Source organism: Arachis ipaensis, chromosome B3, assembly GCF_059453495.1.
Source record: "Arachis ipaensis isolate K30076 ecotype BB chromosome B3, ASM5945349v1, whole genome shotgun sequence".
NCBI classification, from domain to species: Eukaryota; Viridiplantae; Streptophyta; class Magnoliopsida; order Fabales; family Fabaceae; genus Arachis; species Arachis ipaensis.
Genome location: NC_142438.1, coordinates 82,080,514 through 82,105,539, shown reverse-complemented (window position 1 = coordinate 82,105,539; position 25,026 = coordinate 82,080,514). Strand labels below are relative to the sequence as shown.

The following is a 25,026-nucleotide window of genomic DNA, read 5'->3' as shown; positions in this document are numbered from 1 at the left end:
GATTTTCTTCTGTATTGATTGGGAGAGTACTAGGAGGGATTTTAGTGATCCTTTTACTTAGCTGGCCCACTTGTGCTTCCAAATTTCTAATGGAGGACCTTGTTTCATTCATGAAACTTAGAGTGGCCTTAGATAGATGAGAGACTATCTTTGCCAAGCTAGATGGATTTTGCTCAGAACTCTCTGTCTTTTACTGAGTGGATGATGAAAAAGGCTTGCTATTGCTAAACCTGTTTCTTCCACCATTATTAAAGCCTTGTTGAGGCTTTTGTTGATCCTTCCATGAGAGATTTGGGTGATTTCTCCATGAGGGATTATAGGTGTTTCCATAGGGTTCACCCATGTAATTCACCTCTGCTATTGCAGGGTTCTCAGGATCATAAGCTTCTTCCTCAGAAGATGTCTCTTGAGTACTGTTGGATGCAGCTTGCATTCCATTCAGACTCTAAGAAATCATATTGACTTGCTAAGTCAATATTTTATTCTGAGCTAATATAGCATTCAGAGTATCAATTTCAAGAACTCCCTTCTTCTGAGGCGTTCCATTACTCACAAGATTCCTCTCAGAAGTGTACATGAACTGGTTGTTAGCAACCATGTCAATGAGTTCTTGAGCTTCTACAGGCATTTTCTTTAGGTGAATGGATCCACCTGCATAAGTATCCAATGACATCTTAGCTAATTCAGACAGACCATCATAGAATATATCCATGATGGTCCATTCTGAAAGCATGTCAGAAGGACACTTTTTAGTCAGTTGCTTGTATCTCTCCCAAGCTTCATAGAGGGATTCACCTTCTTTTTGTCTGAAGGTTTGAATATCCACTCTAAGCTTACTAAGCTTTTGAGGAGGAAAGAACATGGCTAAGAAAGTCGTGACCATCTTATCCCAAGAGTTCAGGCTATCTTTAGGTTAAGAGTCCAACCACACTCTAGCTCTGTCTCTTACAGCAAACGGGAAAAGCATAAGCCTGTAGACCTCGAGATCAACCCCATTGGTCTAAACAGTATCACAGATCTGCAAGAATTCAGTTAAAAGCTGAAAAGGATCTTCAGATGGAAGTCCATGAAACTTGCAGTTCTGCTGCATCAGAGAAACTAATTGAGGCTTCAGCTCAAAGTTGTTTGCTCCAATGGCAGGGATGGAGATGCTTCTTCCATGTAAATTGGAATTAGGTGCAGTAAAGTCACCAAGCATCCTCCTTGCATTATTATTATTTTTGGCTGCCATCTCCTCTTCCTGTTTGAAAATTCCTGTAAGGTTGTCTCTGGATTGTTGTATTTTAGCTTCTCTTAGTTTTCTTTTTAGAGTCCTTTCAGGTTCAGGATCTACTTCAACAAGAATGTTCTTGTCCTTGCTCCTGCTCATATGACAAAGAAGGGAATAACAAAGAAAATATGAAATCCTCTATGTCACAGTATAGAGATTCCTTTGTGTGAGTAGAAGAAGAAAAGAATGTAATGTAAAGAAGAGAAGAGGAAAAAAAAAACTCGAACACAGAGAGGGAGGTGGTGTTCGAATTTTTGGATGGGAGAGAAGTGTTAGTAGATGAATAAATAAATAGAAGGAGATGAGAGAGAGAATTTCGAAATTTAATTAAAATAAAAATTAAAATTGAAAGTTATATTTCGAAAATTAAAGTTGAAATTAAATTAAAATTAAAGCAATTAGTTAATTAAAAAGGAATTTTGAAAAAGGAGAGAGGGAATTTTCGAAAATAAGAGAGAGATGATTAGTTAGGTAGTTTTGAAAAAAATATGATTGAAACAATAAGATAGGATTGATTGAAAAAGTTTTGAAATTTGTTTTTGAAAAAGATATGATTGAAATTTAAAAAGATATGATTGAAACAAAAAGATAAGATTTGAAAATCAATTTTAAAAAGATAAGAAGTTAGAAAAGATTTTGAAATTGAATTTGAAAAAGATATGATTGAAATTTTAATTTGAAAAAGATTTGAAAAGAAAATTAAAAAGATTTGATTTTGAAAACTAAAGTTGATTACTTGACTAACAAGAAACTAAAAAGATATGATTCTAGAGTTTAAAGATTGAATCTTTCTTAATAAGCAAGTAACAACTTGAAATTTTTCAATCAATCATATTAAATGTTAGTAAAGATTTTGAAAATTAAGAAATAAAATAAAAAAGATTTTGAAAATCAAATTTAAAAAGTTTTCGAAAATATGAAGGTAAAATGAAAAAGATTTGATTTTTGAAAAATATTTTGAAAAGATAAGATTTTTAAATTGAAAATTTGATTTGATTCATAAGAAACAATTAAATTTAAAAACTTTTTGACTAAATCAAATCATATTTTCGAAAATTTTGAGTAAAATAAGGAAAAGATATATTTTTTTTATTTTTGAATTTTTAATGAGGAAAGAGAAAAACATGAAATTGACTCAATGCATGAAAATTTTGGATCAAAATATGTGATGCATGCAAGAATACTATGAATGTCAAGATGAATACCAAGAACACTTTGAATGTCAAGATGAACACCAAGAACTTATTTTTGAAAAAAATTTTCAAGAAAAGAAAACATGCAAGACACCAAACTTAAAAATTTTTATTCTTTAGACATTAATGATTCAAGAATGCATATGAAAAACAAGAAAAGACACAAAACAAGAAAATATGAAGATCAAACAAGAAGACTGGCCAAGAACAACCTCAAGATCATGAAGAATGCAATGCATGAAATTTTTGAAAATAATTTTTAGAAAATTAAAAAGATGCAATTGACACCAAACTTAAAACTTGACTCATTATTGTGGAAGTCATGTTCTTGGTTTTATGGGGTTTCATGCATAGCAACTTAGGTTCATTCCTTTACTGGCTTTCAGACCTTTATCATGCCTTGGAATACTTACTTGATTGCACCCTTTGAGACTTTTATTTATTGATCCCTTTGTCTTTCCAAGGTTTATTTCATCCTTAGGCTAAGTGTTCTGTGAGGGGGCGACTCTTTAAGATAAGCTTTCAGCCAACACTCCCGAACCAGTTGGTTCAAGGTGCTAGGTGTTGAAACACCCCTAAGGACTTACTCCCTCAAGTCTCTCTCCCCCATACATGCACACCACAGGCACATGGTTTGTTATTTTCTTTCCTTGAGGTCTTGGTGTCCAGCACCTCTTTGGGTTACTAAATGTTCTATAGCAAGGTTGCTCTTGATAGTGGATTTTCAGTTGATAATCCTGGGTTAGTTTACCCAAGTTACCAAGTGATGAAGCACTCCTAAGAACTTATTCATCCAAGCAGATCCTTGGTACAAGAGCACCACAGACACATCCCTCAAGATTCAAGCCCTTGGTGCCTAGCCTTATTCTTTATTAACTTTTCTTTCTTTTTCAACTCTTATTGTTCTTTTCCTTTTTCTTATTAGGATCTTATTATTTAGCTAGTCTCATGGGGTGTGTTTCAAGAATATGATTCAAGACAGATAGTTGCCTTCCCACCTTGTTGGTGAACCAACTTAGCTAAGTGATTACTACACCACAAATTTAAGGACCTACTACACAACTCGAACATTACTCTTGTCTTTCATAACATCTCTTTTTTTTCTTTTTATTTAGCTTAAGAGGACAAGCATACAATAAGCAAGATGAAAATGAAAACAGGCAACTTGACTAGCAAGCATAGACCTAAGCAAAAACAAACATCAAATTCTAGTGCATTAAGCTTAAAGAGTGACTATTAATCAAGGGCACATTCAGACTTCCAAATTGATTATTTCCAAGCATATGGAATCAAGTAACAATACAACCTTTTGGTGATGCCTTCCAGCTACCCATTTGTTGTAATCCTCCATAGCTTCTGCATCTTTCCTTGCTTCCTTGGATGATGGTGCACTGTTTTTCCAAAAGATTGATTGAATCCCTGCAAAGTTATTGGAAGTTGCTTGTCCCCAAAGCACTTGAGAGATGCATGTATGCTTGTGCATTTCGGAACTTAACTTGGTGTGTGAACACCAAACTTAGTTCCTTGCCTAATACAGTAGGTTGAATGCATGCAGAAAATCTCATGTGTTGTTATCAGCAAGACAACTAGAAACTAACTACTGTTAAGTGGTTCCCCTGATTGGTTGGATCTAGCAATTTGCCCTTGAAGGAGTGTAGTGTGATTCTAACTGAAATCTTTGGTGGAACACCAAACTTAGAATTACACACTCACTCTTGTATTGTTTTGGTGTGTAACACCAAACTTAGCTCCTCACAATACGGGGGAAACTACCTGTGATTTTTATTAAAAATGCAAATGAAAAGAGAACTACCTTAGGTTGGGTTGCCTCCCAACAAAGCGCTCTTCTAGCGTCGCTAGCTCGACGATTCCTCCATCACTTGAGGTGATACTTCACTTTGGGGTTTTCCTCCATGTTGCCCATGTAGTGTTTGAGCCTCTGTCCGTTAACAGTGAACTTCCTCTTTGAACTTTCCTCCATGATTTCTATGTGCCCATACGGCGAGACCTTTGTGACAAGAAAGGGTCATGACCACCTTGATTTGAGTTTCCCAGGGAAGAGTCTTAATTTGGAATTGTAGAGGAGTACTTGCTGTCCTTCTTCGAAGCTTCTGGGTGTTAAATGGAGGTCATGCCTTCTCTTTGCCTTTTCTTTATAAATCTTGGCATTTTCATAGGCTTGAGATCTGAACTCCTCTATTTCTTGCAGCTGCAAGACCCTCTTTTCACCAGCAGCAGTGCTATCAAAATTTAGCAGCTTGAGGGCCCAGAGAGCTTTGTGTTCCAGCTCCAATGGTAGATGACAAGCCTTTCCATACACCAGTTGGTATGGGGACATCCCGATTGGTGTTTTGAATGCCGTTCTGTATGCCCAAAGAGCATCATCCATCTTCTTCGACCAATCTTTTCTTGATGCTCCCACAGTCTTTTCCAGAATCCTTTTTAGCTCTCTATTAGATATCTCAGTTTGCCCACTTGTTTGGGGGTGGTAAGGCGTGGAAATCTTGTGTTTCACCCCGTATCGTAGGAGGAGAGCTTCTAGTGGTCTGTTACAAAAATGGCTCCCTCCATCACTGATGAGTGCTCGTGGGACTCCAAACCGGCTAAAGATATTCTTTCTGAGGAAGTTCATGACCACCTTGTTATCATTCGTTGGGGTTGCAATAGCCTCTACCCACTTGGAAACGTAATCCACTGCTACCAAGATGTACTTGTTTGAATATAAGGTTGGAAAAGGTCCCATGAAATCGATTCCCCACACATCAAACAGTTCCAATTCTAAGATGAAATTTTGTGGCATCTCATTCCTTTTGGGTAAGTTTCCAACTCTTTGACATTCATTGCAATTCTTTACCAGCTCTTTGGCATCCTTGAAAAGGGTGGGCCAAAAGAATCCGCTTTGTAATACCTTGACTGCAGTTCTGTCCCCTCCAAAATGGCCTCCATAGCATGAGCTGTGGCAGTTCCACAAGACCTCTCGTCCCTCTTCTTCCGAGACACATCTTTTCAGAATTCCATCTGAACACTTCTTGAAGAGATATGGTTCATCCCAGACAAAATACTTTGCGTCACTGATGAGCTTTTTTTTCTAGTGTTTGTTGATGTCTGGATGTAAAGCCCCAGTTGCCTTAAAATTGGCAATATCTGCAAACCAAGGTGCTCTGTGAATCGTCATCAACTGCTCATCTGGGAAGAACTCATTTACATTTGTATCATGTGTTCCTCCTTTATCATGAGGGATTCTGGATAGGTGATCTGCTACCTTGTTCTCCACCCCTTTCTTGTCTTTGATTTCAATATTGAATTCCTGCAACAATAAGATCCATCTTATTAGTCTTGGTTTTGATTCTTGCTTGGCAAACAAATATTTAAGTGTTGTGTGATCTGTGAAGACAATCACTTTAGCACCAATGAGGTATGATCTAAACTTGTCAAATACAAAAAATATTGCCAGCAACTCCTTTTCAGTAGTGGTATAGTTTCTTTGGGTATCATTGAGGACTTTGATGGCATAGTATATCACATGGACCAAGTTATCTTTCCTCTGTCCTAACACTGCCCCAATTGCAAAATCAGATGTATTGCACATCAGTTTAAATGGTAGGTTCCAGTCAGGTGGGGAAAAGATAGGGGCAGAGGACAACCTCTTTTTCAAGTTTTCAAATGCCAGCATGCACTTTTCATCAAAGATAAATGGTGTATCAGATACAAGGAGATTACTTAAGGGCTTGGCTATCTTTGAAAAATCTTTAATAAACCTTCTGTCAAAGCCAGCATGCCCTAGAAAACTCCTAATTGCCTTGACATCACTTGGTGGAGGTAATTTTTCAATGAGTTCCACCTTGGCTCTGTCCACTTCAATGCCTTGGTTAGAAACCTTATAACCAAGAACTATTCCTCCTATCACCATAAAGTGACATTTCTCCCAGTTCAAGACCAAATTAGTTTCTTGACATCTTTTTAATACCAGGGCCAGGTGATTTAGGAAACTAGGGAAGGAATCTCCGAATACCGAAAAATCATCCATAAAAACTTCAATGAATTTCTCTATTATATCTGAGAAGATAGAAAGCATGCAGCGTTGGAAAGTCACAGGTGCATTACATAGCCCAAATGGTATGCGCCTGTAGGCGAACACTCCATATGGGCATGTGAATGAGGTTTTCTCTTGGTCTCTCAGATCAACCACTATTTGATTGTATCCTGAATAACCATCGAGAAAACAGTAATATGCGTGTCCTGCAAGTCTTTCCAGCATCTGATCCATGAATGGAAGGGGGAAATGATCTTTTCTTGTAGCTTCATTCAGTTTTCTGTAGTCTATTCACATCCGCCATCCTGTGACGGTCCTGGTGGGGATCAATTCGTTCTTCTCATTGGGGACTACAGTGATTCCTCCCTTTTTTGGCACAACATGCACGGTGCTGACCCAGGGGCTGTCTAAGATCGGGTAAATTACCCCTCCCTGCCATAGCTTCATAACTTCTTTCTGTACTACTTCCTTCATGACTGGATTCAGTCTCCTTTGGGGTTGAATGGATGGTTTGGCATCATCTTCCAACAATATCTTATGCATGCATATGGCCGAACTGATTCCTTTCAGGTCAGCGAGGGTCCATCCAATGGCATCCTTATGCTTTCGCAACACTTGGAGTAGTGCCTCTTCTTGCTTGTGGCTAAGGGCTGAGTTAGTGTTCACTGGGTAACTTTCATTCTCCCCTAAGTATGCATATTTGAGGGTGGGTGGCAGCGTTTTGAGTTCAAGTTTGGGTGCTTCCTTTCCTTCACTCTTCCCTTCTAATGTGCCTTGAATGTGAACCTCTGCTGCTGTAACCTCTTCGCTTGAAGCTGACTCTTCTTCTGTCAAACCCTCAAATTCTTCCTCTTCGAGAGTATCTTGTGCTATATCTTCTAGTGAATCCAACCTCATACACTCTCCCATTGGTTCTTGTGGGTAACTCATGGCTTTGAACACATTGAATATCATCTTCTCATTGTGTAACCTCAGTGTCGGTTCACCTTTCCGGACATCAATGATAGCTCCAGCAGTGGCTAGGAATGGTCTGCCCAGAATGATAGAAGCTTTGGCTCCTTCCTTCATATCCAACACCACAAAGTCTGCTGGGAAGATAAAGTCTCCTACCTTCACTAGCAAGTCTTCTACTATGCCGTGAGGAAACTTGAATGATCGATATGCTAGTTGTAGGGCCATTTTTGTTGGCTTGGCCTCCTCAATTTTCATTTTTTTTTATCATGGCTACTGACATCAAATTTATGCTGGCTCCTAAATCACACAGAGCCTTCTCTACCGTGATCTCTCCTATAATACAGGGGATCTGGAAGCTCCCAGGATCCTTCAATTTCTGGGGTAGCTTGTGCTGAATGATGGCAATACATTCCTCGGTTAGTATCACTGTTTCGTTGTTCTTCCAACTTTTCTTTTTCGTTATCAATTCCTTCAAGAACTTGGCATAGAGCGGCATTTGCTCTATTGCTTCAGCAAAGGGTATGTTAATCTGCAGTTTCTTGAAGATTTCTAGAAACCTTGAGAATTAGCTGTCATCCCCCTTTTTCCTCAATTGCTGAGGATCTGGGACTCTTGGAACATATGGCTTTAGATCTTCTCCCCTTTTACGTGAATTGGAGATGGGAACTTGAACTTCCTCTTGTTCCTCCTTCCTTTCAGTTGAGTCCCCCTCTTGTGGTTTCTTGGAGGTCTCCTTCAACTCCTTACCACTTCTGAGGGTGATAGCTTGACACTCCTCCCTTGGGCTTGGCTCAATGTTGCTACCAAGGTTATGAACAGGAGTTTGCTGGAGTAGGTAACCAACTTGTGTCTCAAGTTTTTTGATGGCAGCCTCTTGATTCTGCATGTTAGATCGCACCTCTTCTCGGAACATCTTACTGTCTTGAATCTCCTTACATATGCTCTCGAGTAGGGTCTCAATCTTTGAGAGTCTATCCTCGGATGGTGATGGTGAGTTGAGATTGGAGGGAGAGAATGGCTAGTTTGGTTTTGATATAGATGTTGAAAAGGGTTGTTAAGTGGGTGCTGATATGGTCTCTGTGTGGCATGTTGGTGAGTTGTGTTGTTGGGGTTTGGACGTCTCTGATCTTGGCCTTCGCCTTGTTGATTTCCCCATCTAAAGTTTGGGTGGTTTCTCCAACCAGGATTATATGTTTTGGAGTATGGGTCATGGTTCTGCCTAGGTGAACTCCCAATGTAGTTGGCTTGTTCCTGATCACCCTCTGCTTCTTCATTCACTCCTTCTTAGGTTGCTGCTGAAGTGGTGATTGCTGCTACTTGATTCCTCTCTATCTTCTTGGTGAGGTTAGCTAATTGCTTGGTAATCATCTTGTTTTGAGCTAGCAGTGCATCCACATTGTTCAGCTCCATCACTCCTCTAGTATTTCCTCTTTCAGAAGCATAGAAGTAGTCATTCTCTGCTACAGTCTCAATGACATCTATGGCTTCTTCAATGGTCTTCTTCTTGTTCAGAGATCCCCCGGATGAGTGGTTTACTGCCTTCTTTGATTCATACGAAAGGCCTTCATAGAAGATGTGCAACTGCACCCATTCATTGAACATATCTGGCGGGCATCTTCTTGTTAAGTGTTTAAACCTCTCCCATGCTTCATATAGAGTCTCACCATCCTGCTGCCTGAATGTTTGTACCTCAGCTCTTAACCTGTTGATCCGTTGAGGAGGATAGAATCTTGCCAAGAACTTGTTCACCACATCTTTCCAGGTTGCTAAACTCTCCTTTGGAAAGGATTCCAGCCATTTAGATGCTTTGTCCTTGAGTGAGAAGGGAAACAGAAGTAGTCTATAGGTGTCAGGATGAACACCATTAGAGTTCACAGTGTCGCATATCCTCAGGAAGGTGGTTAGATGTTGATTGGGGTCTTCTTGGACACTTCCTCCGAATGAACAATTGTTCTGAACAAGGGTGATGAGCTGTGGCTTTAGTTCAAAGTTGTTGGCATGTATGGTTGGCCTTTGGATGCTACTTCCACAGTTTCCTGGATTTGGGTTGATGTAAGAACCCAGAACTCTTCTCTCTTGTCCAGCCTGATACGCTGGACCTTCTCTGCCATGGTTGTGAGCCTCTTCTTCATGGTGGTTCTCCATATTCTCCTCCATGTCTGGTTCAAAGTACTCTTCCTCTTCCTCAGCACCAACTACTCTCTTTCCTCTTGCTTTCCTCCTTAATCTAAGGAAGGTCCTCTCAGGTTCAGAATCAAAGGAAGTTGAAGCCCCGCTTCTTCTACCTGTCATACAAGCAACAAAGCAAAAGCAAGAGAGATAGATGCAGACAGTAATTTCTACAGTAATGCTGTTAGTGTAAGTGATGCAATATATCAAACAGTTAGTGGGTTAGTGACTGAATTGCAAACAACTAAGAAAATGGGTAGGGGAAAGGGAAGAAAATAGCTAAACAGAAAGTAAATTACTCAAATGAACTTAAATCAAACAAAATAAAAACAAATGCTCAATCTAGTTATCCACCAATTTAATCATTGTTGATACAAAATCAATCCCCGGTAACGGCGCCATAAACTTGATGCACGGAAACTTGTCGCTCAACAAATTTCCTTCGGTAAGTATACCGAATTATCGTCAAGTAAAAATTCACAGTAGAGTGAGGTCGAATCCCATAGGGATTGATTGGTCAAGCAACTTTAATTGGAAGAATGTTCTAGTTGAGCTAAGCAGAAAGTGAGTTGAGAATTGCAGGAAATTAAATGGTGGGAAAGTAAATAGCAGAAAATAAATGACGAGAAGTAAATTCCAGAATCTTAAATGGGGAAGGGAAGTTTAGCATGAAAGTAAATGGCAATAAGTAAAGAGAATGGGTAAGATCAAAAATGGGGAATTCATTGGGCTTAGGAGATGTTGCATTCTCCGGATCAAGTTCATTTTCATCTCTTCCTCAATCAATGCATTCATTGATCTCCCTGGCAATCTTAAGTGATTGAATTCCACTTCCTTGGTAATTCAATCTCTCAAATCAGATCAATAGCCAATTCCTTGGTCTAATTGCTCATGAGAAGAGATGAAGTGTGGTCACTGATTATACCACAGGTATTTCCAAATCAAAGTATTGGGAGAAATATATGTCACCATATCCGCCCAAACTCCAATTTGGTCCAACATGAGAAAACATTTCTAGCATGATCTCTTCATCCCTTTTCCAAGGTTCAGAAGAGATCCAAGTATGAATAGCTTCTTTTCCAAGATAACTACTCAATTAGATGAAGATTGAAAGCTTTCTAGTAAAATCAAGAGAAAAGAAAGAAGAAGGATTATGAAAACTATTATTGATTCATCAAATTACAACAAAGCTCCCTAACCCAATGAAAGGGGTTTAGTTGTTCACAGCTCTGGGAATGGAAAGCAAAGGTGGAGAGTACAATCTGAAAGTTAAACTAGAAGTGCAGAGAAAGTAAAATACAGAGAGTAATTCTAATAATGCCCCAAAAGCTCCCCTCTCTAGTTCAAAGCTACTCCTATATATACTACTCTTCTGATCTTCCAGTTGATTTTTTAAGTCTTGGATGTGGGCCTTTGGATCTTGAGTTGAAGCAGTTATCTTCTTCAGTGGGCTCAGCTTTACTTGCAGAGAAAGTGTGAAGTAGGCAGGGACTTTAGCTTAGGGCGTTAGTGGTGTTAACGTTAAGTGAAAATGTGGGGTTGAGAACGTTAGTGACAATCACCTTTTTCACTAACGTTCCTAACCCAAAGTGGTCCACGTTAACTTCAACGTTAGTGGCACTAACGTGACCACTAATGTTGACCCTTGGCCCTTCGCAAATGTTACTGGGGTTTACCTTTTTCAATAACGTTGAGAGTACCCCTTTCTCCCTACGTTAGAGTTCACGTTAGAATAGTTAACGTGGCCTTTAACGTAGGCTTGCCAAATCTTCGAGAGCGTTAGTGACATTTACCTTTGTCACTAACGCTTCAGAACGCCCTTACTTCCTACGTTAGAGTTCACGTTAACTAGGTTAACGTGACTTCTAACGTGGTATTGATAGCCATCTCCAACGTTAGTGACAAAGGTGAGTGTCACTAACGTTGGCTCATCATCCCTCTTCTCCACGTTAGCTTCCACGTTAATGTAATTAACATGGCAACTAATGTGGCTCATAGTGGCTCAATCCAACGTTAGTGACAAAGGTGAGTGTCACTAACGTTGGTGATTCTTGCTCCCTCCATGTTAGAGTCCACGTTAACTAGGTTAACGTGGCTTTTAACGTAGCCAATATGGGCTTACTCCAACGTTAGTTACAAAGGTGAGTGTCACTAACGTTGGCATCATCTTCTTCTTCCACGTTAGAGCTCACGTTAACTAAGTTAACGTGGCCAATTGCCCCTTTTGGAACGTTAGTGGCACTTACTTTTACCACTAACGTTGGAGTTCTACTTCTCTTCCACGTTAGCTTCCACGTTAACATAGTTAACGTGGCAACTAACGTGGGCTATGATGGCTCACGAAAGCGTTATTAGCAATCACTTTTCTCATTAACGTTGCAAGCTAGCCTTCATTCCACGTTAGTGGTCACGTTAGCTAGACTAACGTGGCTGTTAACGTGGTTCTTCCTTGCTTCCTTTATCCTGAAATCAAGCAATAAAGTGCATCAAAGCTCTGATCCAAGTTATGAGACATGCTTCATTCAATTTGTCATTTAATTCATGCATAATTCTCATGAAATCATCTAAAACTCACAATGTTTGCTTGAATCAAGATGTAAGTGATTATTTACCCAAAACTTGCTTAATTCCTAAGAAAATGCATGAAACTACCTTAAAACCATAAAGAAAAGGTCAGTGAAACTGGCCAAAATACCCTGGTATCAGTAGCTCAGAAGAAAGGAATCCTGGAAGTTGACACTCTAAATGCCATATTGGCTCAGAACAAGATCTTGACCCAACAGGTCAATATAATCTCTCAACACTTGACTAGAGTGCAAGCTGCAGCTAGCAGCACTCAAGACACCTCCTATGATGGAGATGCCTATGATCCAGATTAACCTATGATGGAGGAGGTGAATTACATCGGAGAACTGATGCACCACTATTTTGTGGTTGATGAGCGGATAATTTATACGCTTTTTGGCATTGTTTTTAGTATGTTTTTAGTAGAATCTGGCTACTTTTAGGGATGTTTTCATTAGTTTTTATGTTAAATTCACATTTCTGGACTTTACTATGAGTTTGTATGTTTTTCTATGATTTCAGGTATTTTCTGGCTGAAATTGAGGGACTTGAGCAAAAATCAGATTCAGAGGTTGAAGAAGGACTGCTGATGCTATTGGATTCTGACCTCCCTGCACTCAAAATGGATTTTCTGGAGCTACAAAACTTAAAATGGCGCGCTTTCAATTACGTTGGAAAGTAGACATCCAGGGATTTCCAGCAATATATAATAGTCCATACTTTACTCAAGTTTACATGACGCAAGCTGGTGTTCAACGCCAGCTCTCTGCCCAATTCTGGCGTCCAGCGCCAGAAACAAGTTGCAAAGTGGAGTTCAACGCTCAAAATGGCACAAAAGTTGGCGTTCAACTCCAAGAATGACCTCTCCACGTGTAGACTTCAAGATCAGCCCAGGCACACACCATGTGGGCCCCGGAAGTGGATTTATGCATCAATTACTTACTTCTGTAAACCCTAGTAGCTAGTTTATTATAAATAGGACTTTTTACTATTGTATTGGACATCTCATGACATTTTAGATCTGAATTTTGTACTCTTTGACGGCATGAGTCTCTAAACTCCATTGTTGGGGGTGAGGAGCTCTGCTGTGTCTCGATGAATTAATGCAAGTATTTCTGTTTTCCATTCAAACATGCGTGTTCCTATCTAAGATATCCATTCGCGCCTAACTATGGAGAAGGTGATGATCAGTGACACTCATCACCTTCCTCAATCCATGAACGTGTGTCTGACAATCACTTCCGTTCTACATCAGATTGAATGAATATCTCTTAGATTCCCTAATCAGAATCTCCGTGGTATAAGCTAGATTGATGGCGGCATTCAAGAGAATCCGGAAAGTCTAAACCTTGTCTGTGGTATTCCGAGTAGGATTCTGGGATTGGATGGCTGTGACGAACTTCAAACTCGCGAGTGTTGGGCGTAGTGACAGACGCAAAAGGATAGTAAATTCTATTCCGGTACGCCTGAGAACCTACAGATGATTAGCCGTGCGGTGACAGCGCACCTGGACCCTTTTCACTGGAAGGATGGATGGTAGCCGTTGACAACGGTGATCCACCTACACACAGCTTGCCATAGGAGGACGTGCGTGCATGAATCAGAGGACAGAGGAAAGCAGAGATTCTGAAGACAAAGCATCTCCAAAACTCCAGCATATTATCCATTACTGCATAACAAGTAACCTTTAATCCATGCTCTCTTGTTTATTCGCAACTCAACTGATAAATATAACTGACTTCCTGACTAAGAATTGCAAGATAACCATAGCTTGCTTCAAACCAACAATCTCTGTGGGATTCGACCCTTACTCACGTAAGGTATTACTTGGACGACCCAGTGCACTTGCTGGTTAGTGGTACGAGTGTGAAAAGTGTGATTCATTATTCGTGCACCAGTGGTATATTTTGTACTTAATTGAGTGGACTTTATCCACTAAACTCACACTTATTCATATAATTCGCATATTTTACATTTTCCTTCCTAATTTTGTGCTATGATTGAAAACATGCTTCTTTGGCCTTAAATTTGCTAATTTTAATCCTCTCTTATTACCATTCGATGCCGTGATATGTGTTTGTTAAGTGTTTTCAGGATTTCTAGGGCAGGAATGGTTTAGAGGAAAGAAAGGAAGCATGCAAAAGTGGAAGGAATACAAGAAATTAAAGGAATTGCTAAGCTGTCAAGCCTGACCTCTTCGTACTAAATCGATCATAACTTGAGCTACAGATGTCCGAATGAGGCGGTTCCAGTTGCGTTGTAAAGCTAACATCTGGGGCTTCAAAATGATATGCAATTTGTCATAGTTACCATGCAGCTAAGTGACGCGAACGCGTGCATCACGCGTACGCATGACCTTGTGAAAGTTTATCGACGCGTACGCGTGGGCGACGCGTACGCGTGACAGACCCATGTGTTGGACGTCTCAGAAATTGCTGGGGGCGATTTCTGGGCTACTTTTGGGCCAGTTCCAAGCCCGAAAAACACAGATTAGAGGCTGCTGAGTGGGGGAATCATTGATACAAGATTCATTCACATAATTTTAGGTTGAGATGTAGTTTTCTAAAGAGAGAGGCTCTCTCCTCTCTCTAGGTTTTAGGGTTCTTAGGTTTAATTCTTCCCAATTTCATATTTCTATCTTAGATTAATTAGTTTTTCTTCTACTTTTATTTGTCTTAGCATTCTAGTGTATTTAATTCCCTTGTTGATTATTTTATGTTGCCAATTTAGTTTATGAATTCTCATGTTAGATTTGATTTTCTATTTAATGCAATTTGAGGTATTTCATATTTATTGCTTCTTCTATTATTTGTTAGTCATTGATGTTTGCAATTGGTTGTTTTGATTTAATATTCCTTGCTAGTTTTCTATATTTTTATGTTGTGCCTTCCAAGTGTTTGATAAAATGCTTGGGAGGGTTTTACGTTAGATTTTTATATTCTTAGCTTGAATTGGGTAATTAGAGACTCTTGAGTTATCAAACTCCCTTGTTGATTGATAATTGAAAGTTGCTAGTTGATTTGAACTCCACTAACTCCAGTATTTCCATAGGACTTGACTACGACTTGAAGAATCAAGTTAATTTATCCACTTGACTTACCTTCATAGTTAGAGGTTGACTAAGTGGGAGCAATGGACAATTGATGTCACAATTGAGGATGATAATGAGGATATAACTTCTAATTATCAATCCTTGCTAGGACTTTTCTTAGTCATTATTATTTTCTTTCTATTTACATTCCTTGTTCCATATTTTAAAAAGCCAAAAAGATACTTTTCCATAACCAATTATAAGTACACCTTCCTGCAATTCCTTGAGAGATGACCCGAGGTTTAAATACTTCGGTTTATTTTTATTGGGTTTGCTTTAGTGACAAACAAATTTTTGTATGAGAGGATTCTTTTTTGGTTTAGAAACTATACTAGCAACGAGATTTCATTTGTGAAATTCTAAACCGTCAAAAATCTATTCTACGAAATGGTGTCGTTGCCGGGGATTTGCAAAGGTGTGCCTTATTATTAGTTATTGTAAATATTGTGAATAATTTTGCTTTTTTGTTTCTTTGTTAGTGTTACTAGTTTTAGGAGTTTATTTTCATTAATTCTTATTACTTTTTGTTTTTACTTGCTACCATGAATTCTCACCCCTTTGGCTACGAGTTTGGTTCAAATTATGTTGTAGGGAATGGAGGCTACAATGAGAACATGCATCAAGGTTGGGACAATCAAAGATGGGAGGAGCCACAAGGATTTGATCAACTCTCTTGGCAACAACCCCCTCCAATGCACTATGAGCAACAACCATTCTATGATGCACCTCAAGACAATGGTTATGGTGGACCTTTTCATGACAATCAACCTCCACCAATTTACTATAAGCAAGAGCCATTCCAAGGTGCGTACCAAGACAATGGATATGATGGACCCCTTGTAGTTACCAACAAGCCCCACCATATATAAACCCCACCTCAAGATAGGCCTCAACCACCATACTCACAAGCCACCTACTGCCAAACACCCTCATATGATCCTAACCCTTATCCACCATACCAACCACCCTATGAGCCATATGAACCATATATAGAACCACCCCAATTCCAACCCAATTACTCCTAAGAACCACCACCTCCATATGCACCATGTCTATATCCATCAATCCAAGAGCCTTATGATCCTACTTATGATATCCAAGCAGAACAAGAGTCAAAGGATCGTCTCAAGGAAACACTGGATCAATATCAAGCAACCCTTCATCAATTGGATCAAGTGGGAAACTAGAAAGCACACGAAGCTCTCTTGGCTAAAGAATTTCAACTTGAGAACAAGGGATTGAAGTGCGTTATGCAACAAGTGGAGAAGATGGAGAGTATTGAACCGCCACAACCTTATTATGATGAACCACCTTCCTATCATGAACCTTTCTTCCAAAGTAATGAACCCTCATATCTACCGCAATCTCAAATGAATGACACTCTAAGTGTTCTTCTTCAAGGGCAAAGAGAGATGCAAAGGATGACACAAGAGTTCATGGCTACCTTGACTGAGGTAGTAGGTAATTTAGCCTCTCTGCACTTCGATACTCAAAGCACTCCCACGGCTACATGTGGGGAATCATTAGAAGAGCGTAGCATGAAGGAGATACAAGAAACTCTAGTGGACAATGAGGAACATGATTTTGTATTGTAACAAGTGGAGGAAGCCGTAATAGATGAAGAGGAAGAAGTGGTTGAAGACTTAGGAGACGTTGAACCTCCATGGGAATCTAGAGTTGTAGATGATTCCTCCAAGAAGATTGAAATTGATGTCAAGAAGGCTAGTGCACAACCTCCATAGCATATTTCCTGTGAAAACTTGCATGAGATAGATCAAGAAGCAGTTCCCTTGGTGATGAAGATCATGAATCAAGTCCTCCTAGTGATGAATCTACATTCGCAAATGAACCCCTTGAATATGAGGACCCTTCTCTGATTGAATCTGAGAATGATGTGGAAGCGAAAGTCCTTCGGAAAGGGTGGACGGGAATTGAGTACGCGTTGTAAAGAACGTTGAGGACTTCTCCACATAGGTGGCCATCTACTCCTTCATTTGAGTGGGTAAGACTTGTCTCTATTCACCTTACTGCCCCACTTGAATATGGTACTCTTGAAACGGATGGCCAACTTAGGAGGCTTTGTGGCATTACGTGTAAGAGAAAGATGTTCAGTGGTTGGAGTTACAAATCAAGGCTCATCAAGGTTGATACTTCAAGAGCTAGATGCAAGGGTGGAACTACTGAACATTTGGTTGGATCTAAGAGAAGAGTTTGGTATTGCATTGAGAATTTGGATTGCTTGCCACGCGGATAGAATCATGATGATCAACTTGAAGACGGGTGTAGAAACAAGATTTGGGATCCGGGAATATATAAGGATCAATTTTGGGAGCTCAAAGCGTGTGAAGAACTCCATCAAAGCTTGGGGAATTTACTTGGTATTGATAGAGCTTATTGGAAGTCCAAGCATTTGTGGCAGTTTCAGGATGAGTTCAAGCACAAGCCACCATGACTAGGAGCTCACCAAATGTACAACTTAAGGACAATAACTAAAAGTGCTAGGTGGAAAACAACCCACCATGGTATAATCCTCCTTTTTATTAGTTTTAATTTATTTCTGTCAGTCTTAATTTCCACTTCTGCATATTTACTTTAATTTTGTAAAAAAAAAAGGGAATGGACGCGCATGCGTCATATGTGTATGCGCAAATGAACAAAGAGTTACGCGAGAACCGAGCAGGAGGGGTGCCTGGCGCATAAGCCAACCCACGCGTACGCGTGCCCCACGCATACACATCCCATGAGTTTCTGCCAATCCACGCGTAAGCGTCAGTGACGCGTACGCGTGGAATGAAAAATCGGCATAGTAAGGTTATTGAACAGAGAGTTGGGATGCCACTGTGCTGGAATCGCGCGAGCAGTCACGCGTACGCATGACCGATGCTCACGCGTCAGTGTGCATTTTTGGCCACCCACGCGTACGCGTAGGCAACGCTTACGCGTCGCATGGCTAATTCCGTTTTCACGCGCACGCGTGATGTAGGCGCGCGCATTGCGTCCTGTTTCTCATTTCCTTCTTCTTTCTTCTTCTTTCTTCCTCCTTTCTTACTTTCTTTTTCTTCCTTTCTTTAACTTCTCATCCTTATTCTCTTTCCATTTCTTTTACTTACTGCATTTGCATACTTTTGTTCCTTGCATTTTAATTTTATTCATGTTTTTATTTTCTTTTCTACGTTTATTATTTTCTCCGTTGGTGTTAAATGTTCTTATTCAACTGTTGTATCTTTTCTGGTATTATTTTGGTGCTTAGTGACTTGTTTTACACTGTTGGGTGACATTATTTATCTGTCAATGCCAATCTTTTATGATACCTGTGTTCCTTTTACATTGATATGAATTTATATTGTCTTCCATTACCTACTATCTCTTCCCCATTGTTGCAATTTTTGCACTATTGATATGCCATTTGCTTCTACTGTTTACTCACTTGCACGTTGTAGCTACCATGTAATTGAGACCCTCATTATTTGGCATTAACCCAACCATATTTTATTTTTTTTCTATCTTTGTTTTTTGGTTACTTTTCTCCCCTTTTCTCTTCTTTCAGGAAGGCCATCAAGAAGGGAAACTGAAAACTTTTACATGGGGCGACAAACAAGTTCCTACACACATTCTTTGGAGAAAAAGCGTCAGTTGGAGCCACCCGTCCACTTGCACATCTTAGCATGCACCAAGGACGGTGCAATCTTTAAGTGTGGGGAGGTCGATACCGACTTCCGTGGGTTAGTTATTTCCTATTTCAACACCAATGTTTAAATTTCCTTGTTAAATTATTTGTTGCATTCGCATGTTTGTTTGCATGTTGTTTGATTTTGTGCATGTTCTTCTACCGCTACTTGGTTGACGTAATATTTTCTTTTTTCAAGACCCTTTTAATAGCACTTCACTAATTTAAATTAAAACCTTTTTGTTAAACTTGTTTGAAGGTTTTAATGTGGAAAATGGTTTTTGAGCTAAGAACACAACCTGTGAGATTTTGAGCTTAACTATATGGTTACATTATTTAACCTTGATTTTTATTCTTGTGTGTTTTCTTCCATATGATTGCAATCTATAGTTTATTCTATTCTATATGTCTATTGTTTAGTATATATGTATGTATACATATGATTGAGGCCATCATTTTTTATTAGCTCAGTTGTCCCAAATAGCTTACCTTCCCATTTACCTTTGTTGCCACTTTCAGCCTTTTAATCCCCATTTGTTATGTATTTTACTACATCACTAGCCTTAAGTAGAAAAATAATTAATTAACCATTTGAATCTTTGGTTAGCTTAAGATAGGGATTGTGTGTCAACTAAGTGTGGGGAATTATGGGAACTTGGATTGATGAGAAAGTGTTGTGTTTTATTAACAAAAATATTAGAAATTTGGGTGCTTACTCATGTGAAACTAGAAAAACTATATGCATTGATATGTTATGTTTGCTTTCATTTTCAAAAAAAAAAAAGAAAAGAAAAAAAAGAAATAAATAAGGGATAAAATCACCCGAAGGTTAAGTTCAATAAAAAGATCATTGCATATGTGATGAAATTAAAGAAAATTTGATACATGAGTATGTGAAATATACAAAAGTGAGATTATGGGTAGCTAGGCATAATTTTAGAATTATATATCGTGTGTGTGTGTTAGGTGAGAACTTAGGTTAGTCAAAGATTCAATTTACAACTCACTTGGCCTTACAAATATCCCACCTTTCCCTTAGCCCTATTACAACCTTGAAAAGACCTCATGATGTTTGCATTTGTACACTAAATATTTGTTGATTGGTTAGATGAAGAACAAAGTTTTAGAAAGCATGACTAGAGAAGAGTAGAGTGGATTAACCTTAGACACTTGAGTGATTAGAGTGCATATACACTTCCAGTGAGGGTTCAATGCTTGATTCTATGTTCCCTACTTTCATGAGCTATCTTCCTACAAGTTTACTTGTCTTTTATTGTGTGATTTGAATTAGTGGAATCTGATTTATGTTTGTCTTGGAGAATTTGTTTACTTTTAACCAAGTAGGTAGAAGTATATTTTGCATTTAGTTGCATTCATATAGATAGGTTTCATTTCATAAGTTTTACCATTCCTCTTCACTCCTTTATAGCTTCTCTTGAGCTTAGCATGAGGATTTAAGTGTGGGGAGATTTGATGCACCACTATTTTGTGGTACATTTTGTACTTAATTGAGTGGATTTTATCCACTAAACTCACACTTATACATATAATTCGCATGTTTTACATTTTCCTTCCTAATTATGTGCTATGATTAAAAACATGCTTCTTTGGCCTTAAATTTGCTAATTTTAATCCTCTCTTATTACCATTCGATGCTGTGATATGTTTGTTAAGTGATTTCCGGGTTTATAGGGCAGGAATGGCTTAGGGGATGGAAAGAAAGCGTGAAAAAGTGGAAGGAATACAAGAAATTGAAGGAATTGCTAAGTTGTCAAGCCTGACCTCTTCCTACTAAATCGATCATAATTTGAGCTACAGAAGTCCGAATGAGGCGGTTTTAATTGCGTTGGAAAGCTAACATCCGGGGCTTCAACATGATAGGCAATTTTTCATAGTTTCCATGCTGTTAAACGATGCGCACGTGTGCATCACGCGTACGCGTGACCTTGCGAAAGTTCATCGACGCGTACACATGGGCGACGTGTAAGCGTGTGAAAGAGCGAAACTCTCGCGCGATCTAGAATTTTCTAAGAATAAATTTCCGTTGTAAGTATAGCTTCTAGATCAAAAAGAATTCCTTCTTTACAAAAGTTTTGTTTGTCACTTAAGCAAACCCAATAAAATTGATAACCGAGTATTTAAACCTCGGGTCGTCTTCTTAAGGAATTGCAGGGAGGTATGACTTATTATTAGCTATGAAAAAGCTAGAAGTTTGGGTTTTTAATCTATAAGATAAAAAGCGAGAATAGTAAATGGCAAGAAAGTAAATTGTAAGGAATTAATTTAAATAAATAATAAAACTCTTGGCAATGTATAAGAACTGAAAGTCCTATCCTAGTTATCCTTATCAATTGTGATGAGAATTGGATTTTTCTCCCACTTTGTTAACCTCTAACTATGAAGGTAAGTTAAGTGGATGAATTGATTTGAATCCGAAAGTCCTAGTCTTTCCTTGGAAAGGCTAGAGTTATTGGAACTCAATTTAATTCTTGAAGAATTCCAATTTTCAGTCAACACCTCGAGTTTGATAACTCTAGCGTCACCAATTATTTAACCAAAGTCAAAAGGAAGAAAATATCTAAATTAAATTGAAAGAATCCATATAAATAAAGCAAAGCAAAATTAAATCTGAAAATACCTCAAATCGCATTAATAAAAGAAATCAAATCTAACATGGATATTCATAAATTAAATTGAGAAAATAAATAAAAAGAACATTGAACCTGTAATTGAAGAAGATGAAATCCTACTTCCTTTAAGAGGAATCCTAATCCTAAATCCTAAGAGAGAGGAGAGAACTTCTCTCTCTAAAAACTACATTTAATCCTAAAAATTATGAAAGAATGTTGTCCCATGAATGAATGGATTTCCGCACTTTATAGCCTCTAATCTGTGTTTTCTGGGCCGCAAACTGGGTCGAAAACAGCCCAAAAATCGCTGGAGAAGAAATCTGCCACGTTGATTTTCGTCACCGCGACGCATCCGCGTGGAGCGCACGTTTGTGTCGCCTAGCTTCAGGGCAACTATGGCATATTATATATCAAATCGAAGCCCCGGACGTTAGCTTTCCAACGCAACTAGAACCGTGTCCTTTGGATCTATGTAGCTCAAGTTATGACCGTTTTAGTGCGAAGAGGTCAGGCTGGACAGCTTTGCAGTTCCCTCAACTTCTTGTATTCCTTCCACTTTTGCATGCTTCCTTTCCATCCTCCAAGCCATTCCTGTCCTGTAATATCTGAAAACACTTAACACACATATCAAGGCATCTAATGGTAATAAGAGAGGATTAATATTAGCAAATTAAGACCAAAGAAACATGTTTTCAGTAATAGCATAAAATCAGGAAGGAAAATATAAAACCATGCAAATAGTATAAATAAGTGGATAAAGAGTTGATGAAAACCACTCAATTGAGCATAAGATAAACCACGAAATAGTGGTTTATCAACCTCTCCACACTTAAACATTAGCATGTCCTCATGCTAAGCTCAAGAGAAACTATAAAGGGGTGAAGAGGAATGGTAGAATGTATGAAATGCAACCTATCTAATGCAACTATATGCAAAAATATTTCTACCTACTTGGTTAAAATTAAATAAATCTTTTAAGAACAAATATGAACTGGATTTCACTAATTCAAATCACAAAAATGAAGTACAAGTAAACTTGCAAGAAGAAAATAGCTCATGAAAGCCGAGAACAAAGAATCGAGCATCGAACCCTCACTGGTAGTGTATGCACTCTAATCACTCAAGTGTTTTAAGTTCGATTCTCTCAATTCTCTACTAACCTTGCTTTCTAAGGCTTGCTCTTCATCTAACAATCAACATAAATTTAATGCACAAATACACATATCAAGAGGTCTTTTAAGGGTTGTAATGGGGTTAGGGTCAAGGTAGGATTGTATTTGGTCAAGTGGACTAAAATCTGAATCCTTAATTAACTTAAACTTTTCCCACCTAACTTAAGACAATCCATGAAATTACAATGCAAAATCTAACTGCCCATTAACTATGTTTTCCATATATTCATGCATCCAATTTTGAGTACAGTACATATGCATTGCTTTCATCATTTACTTTGGGGCATTTTGTCCCCTTTTACTTATTCGCTCTTTTTCTTTTCTTTTTCTCACTTCTTTATATATATATATATATATATATATATATTTATTTATTTATTTTTTCTTTTCTTTTATTTTTCTCAATGCATATGATTAAATTATTGGATGCATGAATCATGTCCAAAATATTTCTTTCACATTTTCGGAAAATTCTAACATACTCAATTCTCAAACCAAATATTTCCAAACCCAATTTTTCCACACTTAAATCATAAGCACTCTCACTAGTCTAAGCTAATCAAGGATTCAAATTAAGGACATTATTGTTTTCCGCTTAGAGTTAATGATGTGCTAAAGTAAAGAACAAAGGGGTAAAATAGGCTCAAAATTGGTTTGCAAAGAATAATGAAAAGGGTAAGGCCATATGGGTATGTAAGCTCAGTGAAATAAAGGCCTCAATCATGTAAGTGTATGCATACATCAAATAATGGAAATATAGAATTAAGCAAGACAAAAATCACAATTTTAGAGAGAACAACACAGGCCAAAAATAAAATTTTGGTTGATAAAATGCAACCAATCAAATAGGCTCAAAATCTCACTGGTTTTGTGTATTCAAGCTCTAAACCATGTTCCAGTATAATATTTCTTCAAACAAGTTTAACATTAAATTTTATTCAAATTAGTTAAATGCTCTAAAAGGTTTCTTGAAAAAGAAAATATTACTTCAACCAAGTGGTAAAATATGCACAAAATCAAATAATCATGCAATCAAATATGCAAATGTAACAATTAACGATGAAAATAAATCGTTGGTGTTGAGATAGAAGAGTAACTAACCCATGGAGATCGGTATCGACCTTCCCACACTTAAAGATTGCACCGTCCTCGGTGCATGCTAAGATCTACAAGTGGACGGGCTGCTCCAACTGATGTCTTTCTCTATAGATTGTGCAGATTGACTTACCTGTCTCCCCAATTAGAAGATTTCTCTTTTCCTTCCTCGGTGGCCATCCTGAAAGAAGAGAAAAAGAAGGAAAGTAACCCAGAAATAAAGATAAGAACATAAATAAAATATGGGTGTTAATGCCAAATAATAAAGGTCTCAATTACATGGTAGCTACAACATGAAAGTGAGAAAATAGTGGAAGCAAATGGCATATCAGTGGTGCAAAAGTTGCAACAAATGGGGGAAAAGTGTGGGTAATGAAAGACAATATAAATTCATGTCAATGCAAAAGGAATACCAGTATTATAAAAATTAGCATTGACATATAATTGATAATACCCGATCAGAATAAAACAAGTCATGAAGCACCAGAATAATTCAAGAAAAGATGTAACAGTTGAATAAGAAAATTTAACACCAATGGAAAAATAATGAATTTAGAAAAGAAAAATAAAAATATGCACTAAATTAAAATGTAATGAATGAAAGTATGAAAATGAATTAAAATAAAATAAAATGAAAGATAAGAGGAATGAGAAGGGAAAGAAGGGAAAAAGAAGTAAGTAAGAAAGGAGGGAGGAAAAATTAAGATTGAGGAAGAAAAGATAAGATTTTTGGTGCTGATTTGGATGAGCTGTGCGGCGCAGGCGACGTGGACGCGTGGTGCATGATAAGGTCAGATGACGCGGATGCGTGGGTCACGCGATCGCGTGGCATGATTTGTGCGATTGGCGCGAGTGCAGCCTCGCGTTTGCGCAACTCTCTGTTTGAAACTCATTTTACCAAATTTTAGGGTGACGCGGTCGCGTGGTTGACGCGATCGCGTGGATTGCCATACTTTGAAAAATGACGCAGACGCGTAGGAAACGCGTTCGCGTTGTGGGGCTTGTGCTTCTAGCGCGGTTCCAGCCCCACTCTAACACAACTTACTGCCATATACCCGTTTTACGTCAATTTTTAGGGCACGCGTTCGCGTGGGTGACGCGGAGGCGTGGGAGGCATTTTTCACAAATGACACGATCGCGTCAGCGACGCGGTCGCGTGGATCAATTTGTGCCAAAGGCACGCCTCC

The 25,026-nt window shown here is 38.5% G+C and overlaps 2 non-coding genes across 2 annotated transcripts; both read left to right on the top strand.

Annotated features, from left to right (window-relative positions):
- Positions 1-727: 727 nt before the first annotated feature.
- LOC148571339 (small nucleolar RNA R71) lies at positions 728-835 on the top strand. The gene has a single exon (XR_015907874.1). It is a non-coding gene; the product is annotated as a small nucleolar RNA R71 (small nucleolar RNA).
- An 8,212-nt stretch (positions 836-9,047) lies between these two features.
- On the top strand, positions 9,048-9,154 carry LOC148571338 (small nucleolar RNA R71). The gene has a single exon (XR_015908709.1). It is a non-coding gene; the product is annotated as a small nucleolar RNA R71 (small nucleolar RNA).
- Positions 9,155-25,026: the final 15,872 nt, after the last annotated feature.